This window comes from Herpailurus yagouaroundi, unplaced genomic scaffold (genome assembly GCF_014898765.1).
Source record: "Herpailurus yagouaroundi ecotype Mexico unplaced genomic scaffold, PumYag 141, whole genome shotgun sequence".
NCBI classification, from domain to species: Eukaryota; Metazoa; Chordata; class Mammalia; order Carnivora; family Felidae; genus Herpailurus; species Herpailurus yagouaroundi.
The window spans coordinates 70,735,750-70,754,211 of NW_024412396.1; positions in this window are offsets into that span (position 1 = coordinate 70,735,750).

Genomic DNA, 18,462 nt, shown 5'->3' on the forward strand with positions numbered 1-18,462 from the left:
AATATCAAACAACATTAACACTCGTTGAAGGAAGGAAGAGTTCAGAATTAAAAGCACTCTAAAGCCACTGAGTAGTTAGGGCAGAGGATACAGATAGTTGCACATTTTGCTAAATATTCACCTCAAAATTTTGAGGGCAACTGCTAAAAATATAAATGTATAGTGGCGCCTGGGTGGCGCAGTCGGTTAAGCGTCCGACTTCAGCCAGGTCACGATCTCGCGGTCCGTGAGTTCGAGCCCCGCGTCGGGCTCTGGGCTGATGGCTCAGAGCCTGGAGCCTGCTTCCAATTCTGTGTCTCCCTCTCTCTCTGCCCCTCCCCCATTCATGCTCTGTCTCTCTCTGTCCCAAAAATAAATAAACGTTGAAAAAAAAAATTTTTTTTAAAATATAAATGTAGAATGTATTTCTTCCAAACCCGTAGTTATAAAAAAAAAAAAAAATTAAATCAACCCTACAGACAGGTCTAAGCAAACTTTTTCTCTAAAGGGCCAGATGGTAAATATTTTCAGCTTTGACACCTGTATGGTTCCTATCAACTGTTTCAGCTCCGCCACAGTAATGCAAAAACACCCATGGACAATATGTAAACCAATGAGCCTAACTATGTTTCAATAAAGTTTTATTTACAAAAATAAGTGGCAGGCCAGGTCTGGCCCTCGGGCCGTAATTTGCCACCTACTGCAATAAAAGGCAAACGAAAGGACAAAAGAGAGCAATCAAGAAAATTTTTATGTGTCAAAAGCAAAACAAAGCAAAAAGATAAGCACATTAAGAATCTCAGTGGAAGTCAATGGATGACATTTATCTATTAGAATATCCACATTGCTGAAGGATACGTGCGAAACCACGTACATACGGGTTTAAAACACAAAACGATACCACTTACCGTTTATGGATAGGTTCTTTCGTAGTACAAGTGCAGAGCAGAATGCATCCAATTCCAGATAGTGTGGTGCCCGAGGCAGCGAGTGGAACAGATGTGGAGAAGGGTACAAATGGAACGCCAATACAACCGATGAAGATTTTGTTTCCGAAACAAGCAAAAAAGCCAAAGCCAGTCTAGCAAGACGTTAATACTCGTTTACTCTGGGTAGTGGGTATAATATGTATATGAGTTACATTACTCTTCTCTTCTTAACTCTGACAATGGTTCCTTTTTTAAGTCCTCATACGTCTCATTTGAACGTTAGCAATCAGTAGGGGAGTAGTATCACAAACTAGATTTCCAGATGAGGACTTTGAAGTTCCAGACAAGCAAGAGACTTGGAAAAATGAGGCCGTGATCTTCTAACTCAATTAAACGCACTCTAGATACGGCATGGTGTCTCGTGCGAACTTGAAGTCACCTGTTTTTGCAAGCACCCTACCTCCGTGATCCCTGGGACCCCCATCTTTACCAGACATTTATTCTCTTCCAATGGATCTTCCTGCCTCAACCCCTTCCCACTCATCCTGTGCTCTGTAGACATTTATGGTGTGAAAATACGGCTTGAATCACACTACACTCCACCTGTTCCGTGCCGGCTGTGGGCCTGAGGATACGAAAACAAAGGACACATAGTTCTCCATGTGGTTTAATTTCCAACTCAACCCACCTCTCCCTGGCCAAACGTTAACTTCTTGGAGGCTTCGTCGCTTGTCTTCGAAATGCTACCTGAGGTTTCTGTAAGAGCAGGATGAAATCACCTAGCAGATACCCGTTCTTACAGAAAGATTCCAAACTCCTGGGCATGGGGCCTTGTAGGTTCACCTAGATCACACAGGTCACATTTGAAAAAAGCGGCATATTGTTCTGCACACACGTGGCCGTCCCCAGCCAGTCACACACCCTCCGCAGGCCTCTGCTTCCCAGGCATTCAAGAACAGGTTGGTCCGGACAATCTCTAACACTTTCAGCTCTGCCTTCTTGGGTCACCCACTTGGTTCCCCCGGGACCCACGAAAGCAGAGCCTTCCAGGCCCGTCTTATGCAAACATCAGCACCAGCCACGGTGAAGAGTGTGGTGTCAGTGTTGGTATTACTCATGAGAAGTGGGATGTTGAGTTCCCTAGAAATGAAAAGGCTTATTTATCGAGGTGTGGGAAGGGGGGCCAGTGTTTTTGCTGCTGCTGCGGCTGCTGCCTACCATACCGGCCCCTGTCGGTTTCTGAATAGGCCCAGTTCCTCCCGCCACTGAGCCTTTGCACGCGCACCGCCCTCCCTTTGTGGAATACTCTTTTCCACCCCTTCACCTACTTAATGCCTACTCTGCTCTGTCACCAGGTCTCAGCTCAGTCTCGGTTTCCTCAGGGAAGCCCTCCCTGACTTCCAAGACTAGTCAGATTCTCTGACTCGCATTCTCGTGGAGCGCTCTGTATTAGTCAGGTAGTGCCATGATCATGCTGCAAAACAAAACCACCTCAAAACTTAACACAGCCACCATGTGCTATTTCTAGAAGTCTGTAAGTCAGCTGGACACTTCTGCCAATGTGGGCCAGGCTCAGCTGATCTCAGGGGGGTTCACGCTTATATCTGGGGTCAGCTGGCGAGCCAAGGTTGGAAGCTGGTTCTGACACTGCCATGCTCCACATGGTCTCTTACCCACAGCAGGCTCACCCGGTCACGGTCTCCCTGCGGTGGCAAAAGCACGTAAGGCCTCTTGATGCCTAGACTTGGAATTGATACGGCATCGCTTTCACTGTGTCCCATTGGCCAAAGCAAGTCACAGGCCATCCCACAGGCACAGAGCGGAGAAACGCCTTCCACCTCTTACTGGGAGGAACTGGAAAGCCACATTGCACAGGGAAGGGTGAGGAATTGGGGCCTTGTTTGCAATCAGTGTAACACACTCCCTTTTGAAGTAAACATCACAAACTTTCCCTTTGATTCGTGTGACGTTTATTATCTGACCCACTAAACTGTGCAGTGGGAGCAAGCAATAAACCCGTCTTGTAGTCAACCATTGTGACATTGGGGCTATTTGTTATACAGCATAACCTAACCTATCCTGACTGGTACAAATGTCTACAGCTGCCCACAAACCCCAAACCTCCAGCTCTGTTCCTAGCCTATAATATCAATGAAAATGCACATGTTTAGAGGTTAGCACTCTGACCCTAACTGAGATTCTTAGTACAGTGGGCACTTTTATGTGTGCCGAGCATCTACGGTGTAATTATATTTCTTCACACACAGAGGTTCTCTAAGAACAGAGGATACTGGGAGAGGGATCAGGAGTTGGCACAAACGGATCCCTCACTTGATGGTTTTGATTCCACACCAGCTACTCATCTCCACAAACATTAACATGTGCTTACTGTTCCAGGCCTGTGCCAAACCCTAGGCATAGAAAGGGGAGATGCCCATCACTTAGTGGATAATCAGGTCCAGCTCCCTGATGAAGCAGATGTTGAGCACAAGACTTTATACCAGTTGCTGGGGCAGAGCCGTGCATTGGTAACGGCTCCCCTAAAATATGTCCGTGTCAAGGCTAAATCCACCCGGTGTCCATTGATAACAACCATCCATCCACCCGTTCATTCAATATCTTGAGCGCTTGCCATATGCTGTTCCGGAACGCCTGTACTAGGCACTGAGGGTATACTGGAGAACAAAGACGGCTGGAAACCTGCCCTGTGAAGCGTCCAGTCTGGTGAGGAGTGGACCAAGCTAGACAAAGCTATCCAAGGAGGCAGACCTCGGAATCACCGCAAGTGCTTTGGGGCCACCCTTCTTCTGCATTTGCAGCAGTATCTGAAGGAAGTTCTCCAGAAGCTGCTTCCACAGCAGGGTTTGGAAGCACTTCAGGACTGGAAAGGTTGCTAGCCTGGCAGTGAGGAGTCCTGGGCACCCCTCCCGGAGGAGGAGACCAGCGTCCAAGCCAATGGCAAACGTGGTTGGACCCACAAACCTCAGAGGAGCTCCGACGGGGTCTGCAGAGCCCTGCCGTGGACAGAGATTCACAGTGTATTTTCCCTGCCACATCCACATGCCAATCACAGGAAAGAGGAGAGCACTCCAGGGATCCCACCCTTCTGGGGGGTTTTGCTCCCTCCACGTAGACCACAGTGACGAGCTTCTAAGAGCGGGTTGTAGCCGGTGCGCTCGACTAGCCACTTGGCTTGAAAAATAAATCAACAGCATTTGTTTCCAGAAAAGCCACGGCAGCCAAACCCTTTTTGAGGTCTGAGGGCCGCACATGCTTGAGGCTTCCAGACCTTGGGAACCAACGCGTTCACATTGCCAGAGGGAGGGCCCTCCAGAAGCATCCGTAAGAGCCTTGGTTGACACGGTGCTCTGGCTTACTCAGCTGACCTCCTACAGTCCCACGCCCCAGCCAGAGCCTGCTTCCATGTGCTAGCCAAGGGCAGCCAGCCGGCAGGCCGCGAACCTGGGCGCAGGTGGGTACAGCCGGGGGGGGGGTCACACGGGTGGCTCTAGCAAACTCCTGGGTTTCACTTGGCTGTGCCATGCCCCTCCCTCAGCCTTGGTCTCCTGGTGTACCAAATAAAGCTGTAACAACGCCCCCCCCCCCCACCCCCCGTCAGGGTTCTCGTGAGTTTTTAAGGGAGATTCGCGGCTAAAGCTCCTACCATAGGATCACAACGTTTGCAGACTTGTAATGTTAATGCCTTCCCGACAGAGCATGCACTGAGCTCTTACCATGAGCTGGGCATGGGGCACAGCTGTCTTCACGCATCACTCCCCTTAATCACTTAACTGTACGGGTGGGCATTTTTATTATTCCTGTTTCATAAACACTGAGGCTGAGAGAGATTAACTGTGAGCATGGAGTTGGAAACAGGTCTTAAGCCTTGAATGCGGGTGAGCCTCTTACTGACTTGGGAGGCTACGGAAAGAGGCCAAAGGGCACACCCCGGAGGCAGGCTCCACCCGCACTCTTGCCCTTGAGCCTGCCTTCTCTTCTCTTGTTTCCGCGGCCCGGGTGGTTCCCACGCGCGTTCCCTTCCCAAGCACACCAGAAGCGTGGGCCTCGGGACGGTGGGACCCCAAATCCAACGCGCCCAGGCCTGTCAAGAGGAAGAAACATGCGAACGTATTAAGCAGGGAGGGAATGGATTTTTATGCTGCTACCAAATGTCTGATAGTGGGAACATCGCCCACGACAAGTATGTAGCAGCTCGAGAGAGGCAGAGAGCGTTTTAGGACACCGTGTGCGCCCGGCCTGGCCGTGGCGGCTCCGGGGGCGGATGACAAAGCAGCCCCAGAGGCCTCTCTCTCTCTCGTGGAGGCTGGTGCCTGACGCCGAAGGGACTGAGAGGCACCGGCTGGACGTCGAGGCGGATCTCACAGCCAGCCCTTGCCACACGCTTCCTCTGAATGTCTTCTCCCTCCCTCCTCACTGCCCATGCCCACCGCCCTGCCTGAGTCAGCGGCTTCACATCCCCATGCTACAGATGTGGAAGCTGAGGCTCGCAGCGCTGACGTGATCAGGGACACCCAGTAAATAAGCAAGGAAGCCAGGACTCGGCCCAGGTCATGGGCTCCAGGCTCAGCTCCTTACGGCGACCCCCTTCAACTCCCTCCATGAAGCCTAAGCAGGGAACTCGCGGGTGGAAAGGGCTGATGCCAGCTGGTGGGGTTGGGACAGACTCAAACGCTGGGTTCCGTGGAGCTACGGCCGCTGGCCACACGCACGCCGTGTGCCTCTGCGGCAGACGTTCACCCCGGCAGTCCTCAGTCCCCACATTCCTAGGGGGGCCCAAGAGCTCTTGGGAGCCTCAAGTTGAGCCACGGCAGTGACAACGCCCAGCAGCCTGCAGGCAACCTCAGACCTCAGCCCCGTGTCTGCAGGGGCTCACATCCCGGGCCAGGAGCTACGGGGAGCTCTCCATTCACGTTATCTTGTGGTCCTTGCTTTTCTTCTAAATTTATTTATTTAAATTCCAGTTAGTTAACATGCAGTGCAGTATAGGTTTCAGGAGGAGAGCCCAGTGATGCATCACTTCCATCTACATTGCCAGAGAAGAAGTAAAACTTTCACTCCGCAGATGACATGATACTCTACATAGAAAACCCAGAAGCCTCCACCAAAACATTGCTAGAACTGATCCGTGAGTTCAGCAAAGTCGCAGGATAGAAAATCAACGTGCAGAAATCTGTTACGTTTCTGTACACCAATAATGAAGCGACAGAAGGACAAACCAAGAAACCGATCCCATCCACATATGCACCAAGAACCATAAAATACCTGGAATAAACCTAACCAAAGATGTAAAAGATCTGTACGCTGAAAACTCCAGAAAGCTTACGAAGAAATTGAAGAAGGCACAAAAAAATGGAAAAAGATGCCACGCTCCTGGATCGGAAGAACAAATATTGTTAAAATGTCTCTACTTCCCAAAGCAAGCTACACATCCAAAGCAATCCCTGTCAACATAGCACCAGCATTCTTCACAGAGCTAGAAAAAAACAATCCTAAAGTTTTTAAGGAACCAGAAAAGACCCCGAATAGCCAAAGGTATGTTGATAAAGAAAACCAAAGCTGGAGGCATCACAGTCCCGGACTTCAAGCTGTATCACAAAGCTGTAATCATCAGGACAGTATGCTCCTGGCACAAAACAGACACAGAGGTCAACGAAACAAAATAGAGAACCCAGAAATGGACGCACAACTATGTGGCCAACTAATCTTTGACAAAGATGATGCTTCTTTGATGATGATCTTTCTGAAGATCTCCAAGAGAGCACAGTTACCTCCCAGCACAAACTATTTCCTTGAAGTAATACGGGTTCTAAATCCCAGACCTTCGGACGTTGCATCTTGCTTGTTTGTGAAACTCATCGCATGTAACCTCACCAACTGCCATTGACAATTCGAAGCGACTTAGGCCGATACACTCACACACGGGGATATCCAACAAAATTGGAAATGCTGACCAGAATGCAGACTTCTCAGAGAGAGAGATGCCACCTCCCCATCTGCCTCTTTATCCCCAGGGTTTGAGTACTCCTGGCACATAGTAGGTGCTCAATAAATATTTCTTGAATGAACTAATGCATCGGAGAACAATAACGGACATTTGTATAAAGCATTACAGGGCACATTCTACGGCACATTTCCAGCCATTGTCTTGTTCGAGCTCGATGACAGGTGGTTGTCACGTTCCCACTTTGCAGACGAAGCGATGGAACATCTTCAACGGAATGGCAGATCAAACCCCCTCTGCTTCCCCGATTCCTTTTCATCCATCGAGACTTAGATTACATGCCACCCCTTCCATGAACACCTCCCAGTCTTCCCCACAATTAATCTTTTCCTCCCCTATCTCCCAGAGCCCTTCCCCAAACCACCATACCTTTTCGTTCACACTCTAGCAATATCAGGATTCATTGTGCACATGCTCGTCTCCTCCGAAAGGCCACGTCTTATATTCCTCACATCCCCCGAGCTAACACAACACTCAACACACAGTAGGTCCTCAACCAAGGTATACTGGCTTAAATATGTCCTCAATAATCAACTTGTGGCTAACATGTCAGAGCTGATCTTTAAAGGATCTTCGATTGTCGGGGCACCTGGGCGGCTCAGTCAGTTGAGTGATCGACTTCGGCTCAGGTCACCATCTCACGGTTTGTGAGTTCAAGCCCCGCGTCGGGCTCTATGCTGACAGCTCGGAGCCTGGAGCCTGCTTCGGATTCTGTGTCTCCCTCTCTCTCTGCCCCTCCCCCACTCATGCTCTGCCTCTCTCTGCCTCCGAAATAAATAAACATTAAAAAATTTAAAGAAAAAAAAGATCTTCCATTGTCCCCTAATTGGTAGTCTTGCTTGTGTTATCCAGAGAATTAGCATCAAACGTGTCTTCTGTCTCCCAACACAGGGACCATCCCAACCACCAGACCGCAACTAACACCTAGATTTGCCCTCCTGTACCAACTCCAATGGACGGGCGGCAGTCGCCCCTGGCTCAAGTAGAAAGCACGCCACAGTCGCTTAGCGATGTCTGCCTCTGATATAGATGGGAGCCTGGTAGAGGGCTATCAGCTGACATTGGCATTAGATCATAGCACTCACATCGATTAGCATTATTGTTTGCTGATGGATTCTGCAAGCAGGATGGGGTTCAAAAGTGACCCATTCCACATCCTGCTGTCAAATTTTCCCCACCCAGCCCTTCTCTCCGGCTCTGCTTGTCTCCCCAATTAGTGTGGGGTGCTCCTCAAAGGCAAGTTCTGAGGCTGGTTAATTTCTGCACTCCCACCACCTGCACATAACGCAAGGTCCTGGGAGTGTGGGGGGGAAATAAGTAAATTAAGCTTCGTTCCACAGTGGTGGGTCCGGAAGGTAAGTGGGTACACATGCAAATGGACAGTAGACTCAGATAACACGTCTCCAAATGTCCCGTCCGCATTAGCCTCACCAGGAAGAGGACAGAGAGAGCCTGGCTCCCTGGGTTCCTGGACACAGGACTCTCACCCGCCACTTTACACATGAGCTCCCATTTCAGGGGTATGGAAAGTGTGTGCCCATCTTTCCAGCTGTGGGTTGGCACATTAGCAAAATATCCACAAAATATAGGTTTGGGGAAATCATCCCATAAAATAAAATGAACCATTTTCCAAAATAGAAAATTGCCCAACCCTTAAAGGTTTCTTTTTTTTTTTTTTAACCATTCAAATATCCATGACCTTTATTCCCAACAGCCCTGTACCTGCTGTGTTATAGAGAAGAAAACGTGGATTTATTTGCATTGTATAATATGTCTATTTTCTGTATGAGGTTCACATGCCAGCTATGTGTGAAGAAATATAAATATTCAGATTCAGTTAGAAAAGGAAGGAGAGTTGGAATTCTGAACCTCCTGATTTCAATTGTTTACAAACTCTTAATCCACACTGTGACTTCTTGAAGGTATTTAATAAGCAGACGAGTCTATAAAAAGACAGAAAGCATGTTGTTTTTTATTAAAGATGACCCTACAATCTCAATCCTTTAAAAATATATTCTGCTTTTGCCTTTCCTGGAAGAATGGAAACATTCAAATTTTCAGGAGGGAGGAAGGGAAAAATGAAGTTGCATAAATCATAACAAAGAACCCCAAACAGAATGAAATATTTTTTTTAATTAAGTCTGTTTCAGTTCTAGAAGTTACTACAAGTTGCCTCTTACAGATCCATTTGTCCCTATGTCTGAGAACCACAGAAAGGGGGTGATATCTCATCCTGGGATATAGAACTCGTGTTTGTTGGATGGGATGCTTATTAGGACAAGACCTGGATGCTGCTGGGATCCCCAGGGCCAGGCAGTGGTTTTAGGTCTCCTTGTGATCAGCTTTATCTCAGTTGGGGAAATTCACATTTCCATTTCCCTTGGGTGTGTTCAATCGAGCAGTCACTCCCTATTCTAAGTCTTGAGCGAAGCCCCTGCTCAGTGTGAGGCACGAGGCTGGGCTCTGGGAACCCAGAAACAGATGAGATCAATTCTTGCCCTCTAGACGCTGACTGCCAAGAGCAGATGCCCCCAACTCCACTGAGCATAATTCAAGAGGCGCGGTAGCAGGCTGGTGGGAGCTGGGTTGGGGCTAGGTGATGATACTGTGATCTATAATAAGAAATACACGTTTGGCCTTTGTCCCTATATCTGCCACAGAGCTTCTAAATCCCTTGGAATTTCCTGAGTGATAAGAGCCATAAAAGTGTCTTAATATTCATAACAAACCTCTTCCAACCACGCCTAAGTTTATGTTAATGAGATGACTTTTGGAAAGCACCTAAGGATGGGAGCTGGTTGCCAGGGGAACGCACCATGTGACTAGAGCGTTGGAACTTGCAGTCACCCACTCTTGACCTCCAGGGAGGAAGAGAGGAGTTGGAGGTTGGATCCATCATGAATGGCCAACGATTTTATCAATCACACCTATGTAACAAAGCCTCCATAAAAATCCCAAAAGACAAGTTTGGAGGGCTTCCAAGTTGGTAAACACGTGGAGATGGGGGGAGGGTGGCATGTTCAGAGAGGGTAGGGAAGCTCCAAGACCCTTCCTCCATACCTTGCCCTAGGTACCTCTTCCATCTTGCTCTTCCTGAGTTACATCCTGTTACGATAAAGTGGTAACCTGTTAAGTGACTAGACTTGCAATGGGCATCTGAAGTGAGGGGTGGGGCCGTCATGTTGGGACTGAGCCTTGAACCTGTGGGTCTGATGCTCTCTCCAGGTAGATGGTGTCAGAACTGAGTGACATTATGTCTGGTAGGTGTGGGGAAACCTCACTTACTGTAAAATTGTATTTATTTTTGAGAAAGAGAGAGACAGAGTGTGAGCAGGGCAGGGGCAGAGAGAGAGAGAGAGAGAGAGAGAGAGAATCTGAAGCAGGCTCCAGGCCCTGAGCTGTCAGCACAGATCCCGACGCAGGGCTCGAACTCATGAACTGTGAGATCATGACCTGAGCCGAAGTCGGACGCTTAACGGACTGAGCCACCCAGGTGCCCTGAAACTTCAATTATTGTAACGGTGGTCAAAACGTTAAAGGTCTGGGGGCCTGGGAAACACATACACACAAAGTCATTTTCTTTCTCAGAGGCCTTCAAAGACCTCTTTGTATAGCTGATTGTGATTTTTTTTTAAAAATCCATGGAGACAGTTCAAGATGTGGCATAGGAAGACCCTGAACTCTCACCGCCTCCCATGGAAATCTATAGCTGCAATATGGAATACTTTCCACTGAAAAAGAACTGAGAACTAGTTGAATAGTTCCCTCTTCAACAAGGGAATAAAAGACCACATCAAGATGGGTAGGAGAGTCACAGAAGTGGTCGTATCAAAAATCCCACCCCCAGTATAGCAACCCACACTAGGGAGGGGTCTCGCAGGTCCAGAGCCTCTCCCTGCGGAGTGAGCCCCACATTGGGCACCCCCTTTGGGACATGCATCAGAGAGGTGAGACCTCAAAAATGTCTGGCTTTGGAAACCAATGGAGCTTATATCCAAGGGATATGAGGGCTGTGGGGACCTAGGGGCTAGGGGACTCGGGGGCACGCTGTGGGGATTGTGGGGATCTGAGATACTACTTTCAAGGGGGCTCACACACAAACTCACTAGTCCTGGGCCCAGCTCAAAGGCAGCAGTATGCAAGTGGTTGGATTATAGTGAAGAGATTCATTTGTTAACCATAGAGCATCTGCTGGAGGAGCGGGGACCAACTGAGACTTTCTTGGGGTGCCGAGACACTGGCAAACGCCATTTTTGTGCTTTCCCTCTACCTTGCTGGTACAGACATGGGGAAACACGGCCTCGCTAAAGCTGCAGGTGAGCCCTTCCCAGGTCTCTTTCCTGGCCCTGCTAAGGTCATGGTAGGTTCTGCCCTCAGCACTCTCAGTCTCACTAAGGCTGGCAAGTGAGTGCAGTCATCACAGGGGACACCCCCTGGTCACCTGGTCCTAGTGGCCAGAGGGGCTTGCCTTTCTGGACTCCATTAGACTGTAACAATCAGAAAGACAGCTCTTGCAACCCACCACACCCAGAACACTGCACAGACAGCAGCCTAAAACACACCCCAGGCTGCTGTGAAAAGGTCCATCTTTTTATCCCAGAGCTTCAACCTGAGTGACAGGCTCCAGGTTTGCCACATGTCTCGAGGTTACAGAAGCACCCTCAAGGAATATAGGCAAGCAGACACCATCCCTGAGCCCTCCCTCAGGCTAAGGGGACATGTTAGGCCAGATGAACTTGATAGATATATACAGAATATCCCATCCAAAAACAGCAGAATACACATTCTTCTCAAGTTCACATGGAACATTCCCCAGGATGGATCCTATGTTGGGCCACAAAACAAGTCTTGATAAAGTTAAGAGGACTAAAATCATACCAAGCATCATCTCCAGCCACAATGACAGGAAACAAGAGATCAATTACAAGAAGAAAAATTGGGAAATGACAAATACGTGAAGATTAAACAATATGCTACTTAATTACCAATGGGTCAATTAAGAAATCAAAGGGGAAATCAAAAAAGTACCTTGAGACAAATGAAAATGGAAACACAGCAGTTCAAAATCTGTAAGACGTAGCCAAAGCAGTTCTAAGCTAAGAGGGAAGTTCAGAGAGACACAGGCGCACCTCAAGAAAGGAGAAAAATCTCAAATTGCAATCTAACTTTACACCTAAAAGAACTAGAAAAAGAAGAACAAAAGAAGCCCAAAGGTAGTAGAAGGAGGGAAAAACTAAAGATTAGAGTGACAATAAATGGAGTAGAGACCAAACAAATAGAAATAATCACTGAAACCAAGAACTGATCTTTTGCAAAAATAAACAAAATTTACAAATTTTAGCTAGTTTCACCAGGAAGGAAAGAAGGCTCAAGTAAGTAAAATCAGAAATGAAGAAGTCACAACTGATACCACAGAAATACAAAGGATCTTAAGAGACTACTATGAACAACTACATACTAACAAATTGCACAACAGAGAAGAAATAAATTCCTAGAAACATGCAATCTTCCAAAACTGGATCATGAAGAAACAGAAAATCTAAATAGATGATCACTTTTAAGGAGATTGAGTCAGTAATCAAAAACCCTCCATAAACAAAAGTCCAGACCCAGACGGCATCGCTGGTGAATTCTACCAAACATTCAAAGATTTAATACCTATCCTTCTCAAACTCTTCCAAGTAATTAAAGAGGAGGGAACACTTCCAAACTTATTTTATGAGACCAACATTATCTGATACCAAAACCAGACAAAACCATCAAAACCATCCAAAAAAAAAAAAAAAAAGAAAGGAAAAAAGAAAAAGAAAAAGACAGGAAGAAAGTTACAGGCCAATATCCCTGATGAACATAGATGCAAAACTCCTCAACAACAAAATATCAACAAAAACCAAATTCAACAACACATTAAAAAGATCGTACACCATGATCAAGTGGGATTTATTCCAGGAATGCAAGGATAGTTCAATAGCAACAAATCAATCAATGTGATACACATTAACAAAATAAAGATAAAAACACTATGATCCTCTCAATAGAAGCAGAAAAAAGCCATTTAACAGAATTCAACATCCATTTATGACAAAAACTCTCAACAACAAAGTTATATAGAGGTAATATACTTCAACATATATGACAAGCTCACAGCTAACATCATGTTCACTGGTGAATGTTTTTTCTCTAAAATCAGGAACAAGACAGAGATTCCCATTCCCACCACTTTTATTCAACATAGTATTGGAAATCCTAGCCATAGCAATTGGGGGTGGGGGGAACCACCCACATGGAAAGGAAGAAGTTAAACTGTCACCATTCTCAGATAACATAATATCACATATAGAAAATCCTAAAGACTCCCTCAAAAAACTGTTAGAACTAATAAATGAATTCAGTAAAGCGGTAAATAAGATCACTATACAGAAATCTGTTGCATTTCTCTACATCAATATGGAACTATCAGGAAAGATTTTAAAAACCATCCCATTTACAAGTGCATCAAAGAGAATAAAATACCTAGAAATAAATTTAACCAAGGAGGTGAAGGACCTATACACTGAAAATTATAAGACATTGATGAAAGAAATGAAAGAAGAGAGAAATAAATAGAAAGATATTCTGGGCCGGGGAGCCTGGGTGGCTCAGTTGGTCGGGTGACCGACTTCAGCTCAGGTCATGATCTCACAGTTTGTGGGTTCCAGCCCCACGTTGGGCTCTGTGCTGACACCTCAGAGCCTGGAGCCTGCTTCAAATTCTGTCTCCCTCTCTCTCTCTGCCCCTCCCATGCTCATGTTCTGTCTCTCTCTCTCTCTCAAAAATAAACATCAAAAAAAAAAAAAATTAAGGGGCGCCTGGGTGGCTCAGTTGGTTGGGCGTCCGACTTCAGCTCAGGTCATGATCTCGCAGTTCCTGAGTTCGAGCCCTGCATCTGGCTCTATGCTGACACCTGGGAGCCTGGAGCCTGCTTCGGATTCTGTGTCTTCCCCTCTCTCTACCCCTCCCTGCGCTCGCTCTCTCTCTGTCTCTCTCTCTCAAAAATAAACATCAAAAGGGGGCACCTGGGTGGCTCAGTCGGTTGAGCATCCAACTTTGGCTCAGTTCATGATCTCGCAGTTGACGAGTTCAAGCCCTGCGTCGGGCTCTGTGCTGACAGCTCAGAGCCTGGAGCCTGCTTCCGATTCTGTGTCTCCTTCTCTCTCTGTTCCTTCCCTGTTCATGCTCTGTCTCTCTCTGTCTCAAAAATAAATTTGAAAACATTAAAAAATAAAAAATAAAGTAAAATAAAATAAACATCCAAAAAAAATTAAGGGGTGCCTGGGTGGCTTAATTGGTTAAGCATGCAACTTCCACTCAGGTCATGATCTCACAGCTCATGGGTTTGAGCCCCACGTTGGGCTCTGTGCTGACACCTCGGAGCCTGGAGCCTGCTTCGGATTCTGTGTCTTCCCCTCTCTCTACCCCTCCCCTGCTCACGCTCTGTGTCTCTCTGTCTCTCAATAACAAATAAATGTTCAAAAAAAATTTTTTTAAAAGAGAAAGATACTCTGTGCTCAGAGATTCAAAGAATTAATATTGTTAACATGTCTATATTGCCCAAAACTATTTGCAAATTCAATGCAAACCTTATCAAAATTCCGATGGCATTTTTCACAGAACTAGACCAAATTCTAACCCTGGTGTGGAACCACAAAAGACTCCAGCTTGTCAAAGCAATCTTGAGAAGGAACAAAACTGAAGATATCATGCTCCCTGATTTCAAACTACACTACAAAGCTACAGTAATCAAACTAGAATATATTGGTGTAAAAACAGACATAGAGATCAATAGAACAGAATACAGAGGCCAGAAATAAACCCACATATGTGGTTCATGAATTTATGACAAGGGAGGCAAAAATACACAAAAAGGAAAGGACAATCTCTTCAGTAACGGTGCTGGGAAAACTGGAAGGTCACGTGCATAAGATTGAAACTAGGTCACTACCTTACACCACACACAAAAATTAACTCAAAATGGATTAAAGACTTGAATGTAAGGCCAGAAACTATGACACTCCCAGAACACACATAAGTGGTAAGCTCCTTGACATCGATCTCGGCATTACATTTTTGGATCTGACCCCAAAAGCAAAACTGGACAAGCAGAAACATATCAGACCCAAAATCTTCTGCACAGCGAAGGAAACCATCAACAAAACAACAAGGCAACCTACAGATATGGGAGAAAATATTTGCAAATCCTGTACCTGATAAGGGGTTACTACCCAAAATACATAAAGAACTCAACTAAATGGCAAACAAAAAAAAATCTGATTAAAATGGGCAGAGGATCTAGACAGATACTTCTAAAGAAGACATACAGATGGCCAACAGGTACATGAAAAGTTGTTCGACATCACTCATCGTCAGGAAGTCAACACCACAATGAGATATCACTTCACACCTGTCAGGATGGCTACCATCAAACAGATTTTAAAAATAACAAGTATTGGAGAGGGTGTGGAAAAAGAGAACCCTCGTGCACTATTGGTGGATATGTAAATTGGTGCAGCCGCTATGGGAACCAGTAGGGAGTTGCCTCAAAAACTTCAAAATAGGGGGCGCCTGGGTGGCTCAGTCGGTTAAGCGTCTGACTTTGGCTCAGGTCACAATCTCGCGGTCCGTGAGCTCAGGCCCCGCGTCGGGCTCTGGGCTGACGGCTCAGAGCCTGGAGCCTGTTTCGGATTCTGTGTCTCCCTCTCTCTCTGACCCTCCCCCGTTCATGCTCTGTCTCTCTCTGTCTCAAAAATAAATAAATGTTAAAAAAAAATTTTTAAAAAATAGAACTAACTGGGGCCCGTGGGTGGCTCCGTGGCTAAGCATCCTACTCTTGGTTTCGGCTCAGGTCAAGACGTCACGGTTCGTGAATTCAAGCCCCACATCAGTCTCTGCGCTGACAGCACGGAGCCTGCTTGGGATGCTCTCTCTGTCCCTCCCCATCTAAAAAATAAATAAATAAACACTAAAAATAGTAGAACATATGATCCAGGCCTACTGTGTTTTTATCCAAAGAAAATGAAAACACTAACGCAAAAACCTTTTGCAACCCTCCGTTCATGGCAGCATTATTTGCAATAGTCAAGAGAGGCAAACAACCTAAGTGCCTATTAATGGGGAAATGGATAGAGGAGACGTAATGCGTATATACCATGGAATCTGAGTCAAGCCACTTGCAACAACACGGATGGCCCTTGACAGTATTATGCTAAGTGAAAGACAGCAAACAGAGAGGGGCCACCTGGGTGGCTCAGCGAGTTAAGCGTCGGACTTCGGCTCAGGTCATGTTGTCATGATTCATGAGTTGGAGCCCCGGGTCGGGCTCTGTGCGGACAGCCCGGAGCCTGGAGCCTGCTTCGGATTCTGTGTCTCCCTCTCTCTCTGCCCCTCCCCTGCTCGCTCATGTACTCTCTCTCTCTCTCTCTCTCTCTCTGTCTCAAAACTAAATAAACATTTAAAAAATTAAAACCGACAGAGGAAAGCAAATATCAGAGGATTTCACTTCTAGGTGGAATCTAAAAACAAACAAATGAACAAACAAAACAGAACTCACAGGGACAGAGAACAGATTGCTGGTTATCAGAGAGGAAGGTATAGGGGCAGGCGACCTGAGCGAAGGAGGCCAGTTGTAAGGTGACAAACGGTAAGCAGACTGTGGCGATCACTTTGTAGTGTATACAAATAAGGATTATGTTGTGCACCTGAAATTAATACAATGTCCTATGCCAATGTTACCTTAACAAAAATACCACTTCAGTGACTGCCACATGGCAAGCCCCACACTCCTCAGATGTTAGCTCATCTCATCACTGAAGACTGAGGGGACCGACCCTCTGAGACATGAGCGAATTTCTCACGGCCCAGAACTTGTTTGTAGCTGACCAACGCCCAACCCAGCACTTCCAGCCCCAAACCTCGGGCTGCCCCTCTTCCCTGCACCACATTCTGCCTCAGGAGATGAATCTGAGGCCTCTGTCGATGTCTAGCGGACTTCCAGACTTCAAGTGAGTCAACACGTCTGCGGAGCGTGCATTGGAGAGAACCCAGGAACTAGCTGAGTGATCTGATCTCTTTATCTTGCAAAAGAGGAAACAGGGCCCAGAGAGGGGACTCGCCCTGCCCGGAGTCACACAGCACCAGGGCCCAGGTCTCCCAACTCCGAGCTCCGCGCCCTGCTCCAGGCCACCTGCATGCTCCCCCCTCCCTCCCTCCACCTTTCAATGACGCCTGGACGCCAAGTGAAAAACTCTCTCAACGGTCCCCGTAGATATTTTCCATGTGGTCTGCAGGTTCGCAAGATTCCTCTTCCGCCTCGTGGTTTTAGACAATTTTTACGCTTCCAGTCTCAAAACAGATTTTTGTCCTAATAAAGGCTTTTATTACTATTATCCACCTGTCATTACAAGGCATTAGGCAATTACAGAGCGCAGACTGGCTCTCCCGCCATGAACCTTCCCCTCCGGTTTCAGCAGGGGGAGGGGCGCACATAAACAGAACATTTCATTAAAAAAAAAAGAGAGATGAATCTTTGAATTTTTTTCAAGCCCTGCCAAGAGTGCCACCTACGCTTTTTAAAACTTTGTTGTGAAAAGTCATTGGCGTGAGTGGGGGGGGGGGGGGGGTAGAAAAGAAGTGTGGGCTAGAAGCCGTCTCCAGCCCCACTTTGATTGCCAGACGATTGACAAAATAATTTGTACCCGTCGATGCTCATGAAGGGAATTTTTACAATGGATTTGCCAAGCAGATTTTTAATTTTAATCAGTAATGAAAAAATGACAACACGGATCACAACAAGACATCAGTTGCCGAGCGGGCTTTGCAGTCCCTGTCAGGCAGCCTCCATCAGGCACCCGTACCTCCGTGAACATCAATCACGGGTTTCAAACTCCTGTACATCTTCAGGATTTAATTAGACATTTAAGTTCTTTACCCGCAATTTGCAAAATTGTCACTTACCAAAAGTGCAAGACGCTAAAAAATGTTCCGTGTGAGTCCCGGGCGCCTGTTTACATACACCCCGCCCAGGGGAGGCCCGCGAGGTAACGCTCGGACACCCCCTGTGCACCCTCACTCGGCTAACGGCTGCTGACCCACAGCTACAGATACTTGCAAAGAGAAAAAAAAAAAAAATTAAAGGCCAGCGGTTCAAGTAAAATGCAGCCCAAACTATTGTGGAAGGACGAGGGACAGGAGGAATGGAGGTGATGGACGTTTGCTCTCTTTGTGCAGACTTGCTCTGGAACCGTCTTGGTCGTGATGACTGGCCCTGGTGTGGAAAACAGAAGGGCTTTAGAAGCAGGTTCAGGTTCTGGTTCCATCGCAGACCGGCTGTGTGACCCTGAGCCAGTGGCTACGCCTCTCTGAGCCCTTGTTTCCTACGAACTCAGAAATGGAGAAGTGAAAAAATACTAATAATAACCACCCTTCATTAATGAATTACGACAAGCATATAAAGTTCCTGCAGCGTGCCTTATAGACATAAATTCCCCCTTGCTTAAG